Below are 9,052 nucleotides of genomic sequence, written 5' to 3'. Positions count from 1 at the left end.
GAGAAGGTGGTAAAATTCCCTAAAATAAGCACAAGATAAATCACAAAATCGGGGTTTATCAGTACGCCCACCCCTGTTTTCTCACACTTTACTTCTTTTCTTCTCTTCTCTCTACTTCTTCTCTTCTTCTTTCTTCCACCACTCTCTTCTCTTACTTTTGCCCTCTTTTCTACTTTTTCTAGTTTCTTTTCATTGCATTTTATTTTTTATTTTAGTAAATTTATATTAGCTTTGATTTAGTTACTTGTTAATTAAATAAGTTGCAAGTGTTTGATTGATGATTTATTGGGTTGCTTCTTGCTTGAATTTTGATCTAATGAATACGTGCACTGAGCATCATATCTTTATTTAATTGCCTAGATAAATTGTGAGTTTGATTCATATGTTATAGCTACCATATGCATTAGACTTTATCCTTGTTTGGCATTATGAATTGGGCACTTTTACTTTAGTGAATTGAGTTGAGCTACTTAGTCATCATGGCTCTTAAGTAAACGTAATCACATAATAAGGTATTTGTTCCTTGTTAATGCTTTGCATTTTTTTGAGTTGACTTAACTTGATTCTTATCAAGACTTGTCACTTTTTGTAACAAGCACCTTATACATGTGATTATTTTCTTATTCCTAAGGGTGAATAAGTAGTCCCTTTTCATTATTGAATTGGTTGTTGTTGATTGTGCCATTTTCTATTCCCCATGCGCTTTCACTTGCACGATTTCGATAACCAATGTCTTATATACTCAATTCACTTTAGTTATGGTTACCTAGGTTATTTGTGCCTTAAGTTTTGCTTATCTATTACTTGCAACTTAGGACTACTTAATTGAGGAACATGCTATTTCTTTCGCTTTTGTGGTTATTGTTTTACCCGATCAATGTGTTGTATTCTAAATTTTGCACACATTTATAATATACACATTGCCCTTTTATCATACCACACACATCTCACTTTTCCTCAATTGTTGTTTATTTATTTTCTATAGCAACCCGAAGCCCCCGGAGCCCACCCGCCGAAGGTGGAGCCTCACATTCCCTCACTTTGCAACATTCTTCTTTTGTTTGGTTTGTTTGTATATATCTCCTTAATGCTTATAGTTATATGATAGTAAATACTTGCATGTTGCATGTTAGATTGAATAAGTTTGGTTGAAACAACAAAGAATTTTCAAGAAATCTCTTTTAGGGCGTTCCATTGATTAGATTTGAAAATTTGTTTTTGAACTTGCTTGAAGTATTCTTTGTTATGGGACATAGAAAAGAGCTTGAACAAATTACCAAGTGAGATTTGAGCTTTAATTGTGTGGTTGCACATCTTCAACCACAAATTTTATTCTTGTGTGATATACTCCTTTTATGATTATGATCTTTGATTTGCTTGGATTCTTTATGTCCTATATTTGTTGTCTTGAAATGCATTTAATATGATTGAGGCCATTTTTGATTGAACTCACTTAACCCATATGGCCAACCCTTACATTTACCTTTGAAAACCACTTTTGAGCCTTTTAATTCCTCTTTTGTTCTAATTTTAAGCACATCTTTTGCCCTAAGTGAAAAACCATTATGTCCATGTATTGTATCTTTGATTAGCTTGGGTTTGAGTGTGTGTTAATTGAGTGTGGGAGGAATTTGTGGAAAACTTTAGTAGTAAGTGTTTTGGGTTCTCATATCGAAAATTTGGAAAAAATGGGTGATCACTCATGCATTCATCATTTAAAACATATGCATCTTCTTTGTGATAATAATAAAAAAAGAGAAAGAAAGGAAAGAAAAGAAAAAGAAATGATAATAAGAATGTAAATAAAGGATTTATATGTGTGTGAATTAAAAAAGAAAGATGCATGAGTGAACATGAAAAAGGGATAAATGGTTAGTTAGGTTATTTTGTCATGTTTATAGGATGATATAGGATTAGGTGGGATACTTGAGCCAATCAAAGATGCAATCTATTATCCCACTTAACCATATTGATCCTACCCTTACCTAAGCCCCATTATAACCCACAAAAGACCTCATGATATTTGCATTTATTCATCAAATATTAGTTGATTGTTAGATGAATTGCAAATCTTTGAAAACATGATTAAAGGAGGATTGAGTGATTAAGCCCTAAACACTGAGCAATTAGAGTGTAAACACATTTGGTGAGGGGTTCAATCGCTCAATTCTATGATTTCATCTCTTATATTGTATCTTCTTGCAAGTTGTTGAATTGAATTTTGAGAATTTCAAATCAAATCTTTGGACATTGATTATATTGCTATATTTTCTTGTCTTGGCCCTAAGTTTGTACTATGGATTGATTGAGATCCTTTTGTTTGTTTTTACAAAACTCAGTAGGAAGCATATTGTAGATATATATAGATAGCATTTAGTATAGTTGAAGTCTGGCTGGCTGTGAAGCCATGTCTAATCTATGCTTTATGTTCTATCTATGTTTGTGTCTTTATTACATGATCATTAGTGTCTAGTGTCTATGCCTTAAAGCTTTGAATGTCCTATGAATCCATCACATTTCTTAAATGAAAAATGTTTTCTGAAAAAGAAAGAGAAGCACATGAATTTTGAATTTTAAAATAGTTTAACTATTTTGATGAGGTGACAATACTTTTTGTTTTTCTAAATGAATGCTTGAACAGTGCATATTTTTTAATTTGTTGTTTATGAATGTTAAATTGTTGGCTCTTGAAAGAATAATGAAAAAGGAGAAATGTTATTGATAATCTGAAAAATCATAAAATTGATTCTTAAAGTAAGAAAAAGCAGTGAACACAAAGCTTGCAAAAAAAAAAAAAGAAAAAAGAAGAGAAAAAGAAAGAAAAACAAAAAGCAAGCAGAAAAAGCCAATAGCCCTTTAAACCAAAAGGCAAGGGTAAAATAAAAAGGATCCAAGGCTTTGAGCATTAATGGATAGGAGGGCCCACAGGAATAAAATCCTGGCCTAAGCGGCTAAACCAAGCTATCCCTAACCATGTGCTTGTGGCGTGAAGGTGTCAAGTGAAAAGCTTGAGACTGAGAGGTTAAAGTCGTGGTCCAAAGCAAAAAGAGTGTGCTTAAGAGCTCTGGACACCTCTAATTCGGGATTTTAGCAAAGCTGAGTCACAATCTGAAAAGGTTCACCCAGTTATGTGTCTGTGGCATTTATATATCCGATGGTAATACTGGAAAACAAAATGCTTAGGGTCACGGCCAAGACTCATAAAGTAGCTGTGTTCAAGAATCAACATACTGAAATAGGATAATGAATAACACTATCTGATTTCTGAGTTCCTATAGATGCCAATCATTCTGAACATCAAAGGATAAAGTGAGATGCCAAAACTGTTCAGAAGCAAAAAGCTAAAAGCCCTGCTCATCTAATTAAGACTGGTCTTCATAGATGTTTTTGGAATTTATTGTACATTCTCTTCTTTTTATCCTACTTTGTTTTTAGTTGCTTGGGGACAAGAAATAATTTAAGTTTGGTGTTGTGACGAGCAGATAATTTATACGCTTCTTGGCACTGTTTTTAGGTAGTTTTTAATATGTTTTAGTTACTTTTTATTATATTTTTATTAGTTTTTATGCAAAATTCACATTTCTGGACTTTACTATGAGTTTGTGTATTTTTCTGTGATTTCAAGTATTTTCTGGCTGAAATTGAGGGACCTGAGCAAAAATCTGTTTCAGAGGCTGAAAAAGGACTGCAGATGCTGTTGGATTCTGACCTCCCTACACTCGAAGTAGATTTTCCGGAGCTATAGAAGCCCAATTGGCACGCTATGAATTGCGTTGGAAAGTAGACATTATGGGCTTTCGAGCAATATATAATAGTTCATACTTTGCCCGAGATTTGATGGCCCAAACTAGTGTTCAAAGTCAGCCCAAGGAATTTTGGGGTAAAACGCCCAAACTGGCACCAGAATTGGAGTTAGACGCCCAAACTGGCACCAAAGCTGGCGTTTAACTCCAGGAACAGCCTAAGCACGAAAAAGATTCAATGCTCAGCCCAAGCACACACCAAGTGGGGCCCGGAAGTAGATTTCTGCATCATTTACTTATTTCTGTAAATCCTAGGCTACTAGTTCATTATAAATAGGACCTTTTACTATTGTATTTTCATCTTTAGATCATTTTTGAGACTATCTTTGTATCACTTTTTATCTCTTGATCACGCTTTGGGGGCTGGCTATTTGGCCATGCCTGGACCTTTATCACTTTTGTATTTTCAACGGTGGAGTTTCTACACCCCATAGATTAAGGTGTGGAGCTCTGCTGTTCCTCATGAATTAATGCAAAGTACTATTGTTTTTCTATTCAATTCAAGCTTATTCTTATTCTAAGATATTCACTCATACTTCAACCTGATGAATGTGATGATCCGTGACACTCATCATCATTCTCACCTATGAACGCATGCCTGACAACCACTTCTGTTCTATCTGTAATAGCTTGAGTATGTATCTCTTAGCCTCCTGGTTCACGACGTATGGTTGCCTCTCCTGACAAAAAAGCCCTCCATTCCATGAGATCAGAGTCTTCGTGGTATAACCTAGAATCAATTGGGAGCATTCTTGAGATCCAGAAAGTTTAAACCTTGTATGTGGTATTCCGAGTAGGATCTGGGATGGGATGACTGTGACAAGCTTCAAACTCGCGAGTGTTGGGCATAGTGACAGATGCAAAAGGATCAATGGATCCTATTCAAACATGAGTGAGAACCGACAGATGATTAGCCCTACGTAACCCGTAGCCGGACCATTTTCACTGAGAGGATGGACGGTAGCCATTGAAAACGATGATCCCCCAACATACAGCTTGCCATGAAAGGGAGTACGAATGGTTGGAAGAAGGCAGTAGGAAAGCAGAGGTTTAGAAGTAACAAAGCATCTCCATACGCTTATCTGAAATCTCACCAACGAATTACATAAGTATTTCTATCTATTTTCTGTTTTAATTATACTTTAATTATCAATACTTCATAACCATTTGAATCCACCTGACTGAGATTTACAAGGATGACCATAGCTTGCTTCAAGCCGACAATCTCTGTGGGATCGACCCTTACTCATGTAAGGTATTACTTGGACGACCCAGTGCACTTGCTGGTTAGTTGCATCGGAGTTGTGAAAAGTGTGAATCACAATTTTGTGCACCAAGTTTTTGGCGCCGTTGCCGGGGATTGTTCAAGTTTGGACAACTGACGGTTCATCTTGTTGCTCAGATTAGGTAATTTTATTTTATTTTTAAGCTTTTTATTTTCAAAAAATTAAAAAAAAAAATTATTTTCTGAAGAACAAAATAAAATATGTTTAGTTTCCTAAAAAAATTCTTCAGAATTTTTAAGAATGAATTCTAGAGTTTCATGATGATTTGTTGAAGTTTGGCTGGCTGTGAAGCCATGACTAATCTTTTGGACCGAGGTTTCAACTTATCATCACAAGAGCTTGTTGATTTCTATCAATCTTGCTATTGAATGTAATGATCTGCTAAAGCTTGGTTGGCCATTGGCCATTGACGAGAGAACTTTTTTGTGGTCTAGAAATTCGCAGATAAAGCCTCGTTGCAGCTATAGCTTCTAAACCAACAAAAGTCCTTTCATACAAACGTTTTAGTTGTCACAAGTAACAAACCCCTTTAAAATTGATAACCGAAGTATTTAAACCTCGGGTCGTCTTCTCAAGGAACTGCAGGGAGGTGTTCTTATTATTGGTTATGAGTTTTGTAAATTGGGGGTTTTGAAAGTAAGGAACAAGTAATTTAAATGACAAGTAAAATAAATAAATAATTGTAAAATAAACTCTTGGTAAGGTATGAGAACTGGAATTCCTATCCTAGTTATCCTTATCAATGGTGATGATAATTGGGTTTTAATCCCACTTAGTTAACCTTTACTAAACAAAGGAAGGTCAAGTGGACTAATCAATTTGATCCTCAGGTCCTAGTCAATTCCTAAGGAAAGACTAGAGTTATTGGAATTCGATTCAATTAGAAAAATAACAATTATCAATCACGATGAGTTTGATAACTCAAGAGTCTCCAATTAATCAATTAAAGCCGAGAATATGAAGAGCTAAATCATAAATCTAAATACCTCAATTGCATTAATAAAAGAAAATCAATCTAAACATAAAGAGTTCATAAGCCAATTTGGCAACATAAGTAATTAAATGAGAGCATTAAAGTATCTGAAAGTAAAAGAGAATTATAAAGTAAAAGAAATATTGAACCTAATAAAGAATTGAAATACTAAATCCTTTAAGAGGAATCCTAATCCTAAAACCTAAGAGAGAGGAGAGAACCTCTCCCTCTAAAAACTACATCTAAACTATGAAAAGTGAATTATGAACTGATGATTATGAATGAATAGATTTTCCCACTTTATAGCCTCTGATCTGTGTTTTCTGGGCCGAAAACTAGGTCGAAAACAGCCCAGAAATCGCTGGAGAAGAAATCTGCCACGCTGATTTTCGTCACTGCGACGCATCCGCGTGGAGCGCGCATTCGCCTCGCCTAGCATCAGGGCAACAATGGAATATTATATATCAAATTGAAGCCCCAGACGTTAGCTTTCCAACACACCTGGAACCGTATTGTTTGGACCTCTGTAGCTCAAGTTATGACCGTTTTAGTGCGAGAGGGTCAGGCTGACAGCTTTGCAGTTCCTTCAACTTCTTGTATTCCTTCCACTTTTGCATGCTTCCTTTGCATCCTCCAAGCCATTCCTGCCCTGTAATCTCTGAAAATACTTAACACACATATCAAGGCATCGAATGGTAATAGGAGAGGATTTAATAATTAGTAATTTAAAGGCCAAAGAAACATGTTTTCAATCATAGCACAAAATCAGGAAGGAAAACGTAAAACATGCGATTAGTATGAATAAGTGGGTAAAGAGTTAAAACCACTCAATTGAGCACAAGATAAATCATAAAATAGTGGTTTATCAACCTCCCTACACTTAAACATTAGCATGTCCTTATGCTAAGCTCAAGTGAAGCTATAAAGGTGAAGAGGAATGGTAGAATGCATGAAATGCAACCTATCTATGTGAATGCAACTAAATGTGAAATGCTTCTACCTACTTGGTTAAAAATAAATAAGTTCTCAAAGACAAACATAAATCAAATTCCACTAATTCAAACCATACAGTAAAAATAAGCAGACTTGTAAGAAGACAGCTCATGGAAGCAGGGAACATAGAATCACGCATTGAACCCTCACTGGTAGTGTATATGCACTCTAACTCTCAAGTGTCTAGGGTTAATCACTCTACTCTTCTCTAATCATGCTTTCTAAACTTTGTTCTTCATCTAACCAATCAACAAATATTTAGTATATCAATGCAAACATCATGAGGTCTTTTTAGGGTTGTAATGGGGCTGAGGTAAAGGTAAGGATATATATATATATATATATATATATATATATATAAGGCTAAGTGAGCTAACAAAGTGAATCCTTGATTAATTTAAGATCTCACCTAACATATACATACTTTATATAATTTAAAATGCTTTACCTAGCTATCCAAATTTTTCCCATTTTTGTATTACATGCTCATGTATCAAACTTATTTTTGAATTTTGTCGCATGTGCATTGATTCTTTTTATTTTGCATTTGGGGTAATATTATTTTTCTTCTTTTCTTTCTTTTTTTTTCTTTTTTTTTGTATCCCCTTATTTAATTACTTAATATATATATATATATATATATATATATATATATATATATATATATATATATATATTTTAATGCACATGGTAATTTAATTATTTTGATTTCACATGAGCATGCTTCCCAAATTTTCAAATAACTTATTCAATTTAATTCCCCCTTTTTTTCTTTCTATCATCCCATGTTCCCATAAAATTCGCCATACTTAAATTATACACAATGTCTATCTTAAGCTAACCAAGGATTCAACTTGAAATTTTTATTTTGTTTTTCTGCTTAAGGCTAGTAATGTGGTTATAGAACAGAATAAATGGGGATAAAAGGCTCAAGGTGGCTAACAAAGGTGATGTAAAAGGTAGGCTTAATTGGGATAAGTGAGCTAGTAACAAATAATGGCCTCAATCATATGCAGGTATGTAAATACACTAACTAGTGGACATATAGAATGGAACAAAGTATAGATTACAATCATAGAGAAGTAAACACACAAGAATAAAATATTTATGGTTAAATAATGTAACCATATAAATAAGCTCAAAATCTCACAGGTTGTGTGTTCTTTGGCTCAAAAACCATGTTCCAAATACAACTTCAAACAAATTTAACATAAAAATTTTTCAATTTAAATTAGTGAAATACTATAAAAATTTCTTGAAAAAGAAAATAATACTTCAACCAAGTGGTAAAATATGCACAAAATCAAACAAATATGCAATCAAACATGCAAATACAACAACTAATAAGGAAAATAAACCATTGGTGTTGAGATAGAAGAGTAACTAACCCAGGGAGATCGATATCGACCTCCCCACACTTAAAGATTGCACCGTCCTCGGTGCATGCTGAGATGTACAAGTGGACGGGTTGCTACAACTGACGCTTGTAGATAGAGGCGCCTTAGCTGGAGGTCTCTTGGTTCCCCTCCGTGCCGGTGTCTTGTCAGTGGCCTTCTCTTTTCCTTTCTTGGTACCGATGCCTAAGGAAGAGGAAAAAGGAAGAGTGTGAAATATAGAAAACTCAGATCGGAAGGGAGAAAATTCTAAGTGATAAGGAATGCCAAAGGAAAGATGATAGCCCAACTACATGGTAGCTACAACATGTAGGGAGGACAACAATAAAGATCAAAAAGGGCAATTCAAAATAATTAGATGCAAGAGGGTAAAAACATGAAAATAATAGGCATGGGAAGCATAGCTCAAGCATCAAGTAATAAATGTGCCAAATTAAAGAGCATGTGTAATGATGACTATTGTGAATGATAATCCCCAAATACATTGGGTGTGTAAGTTAAAATAGGGATGAAAATAATGTAATCCAAATGTATATGAGAGCCATAAGTAAATGTCAATTGTCAAATCTCTCGTCAGAGTAGCCACATGCTCAAATAAAATAA

This window comes from Arachis ipaensis, chromosome B10 (genome assembly GCF_059453495.1).
Source record: "Arachis ipaensis isolate K30076 ecotype BB chromosome B10, ASM5945349v1, whole genome shotgun sequence".
NCBI classification, from domain to species: Eukaryota; Viridiplantae; Streptophyta; class Magnoliopsida; order Fabales; family Fabaceae; genus Arachis; species Arachis ipaensis.
Note: the sequence above shows the minus strand (reverse complement) of the source record.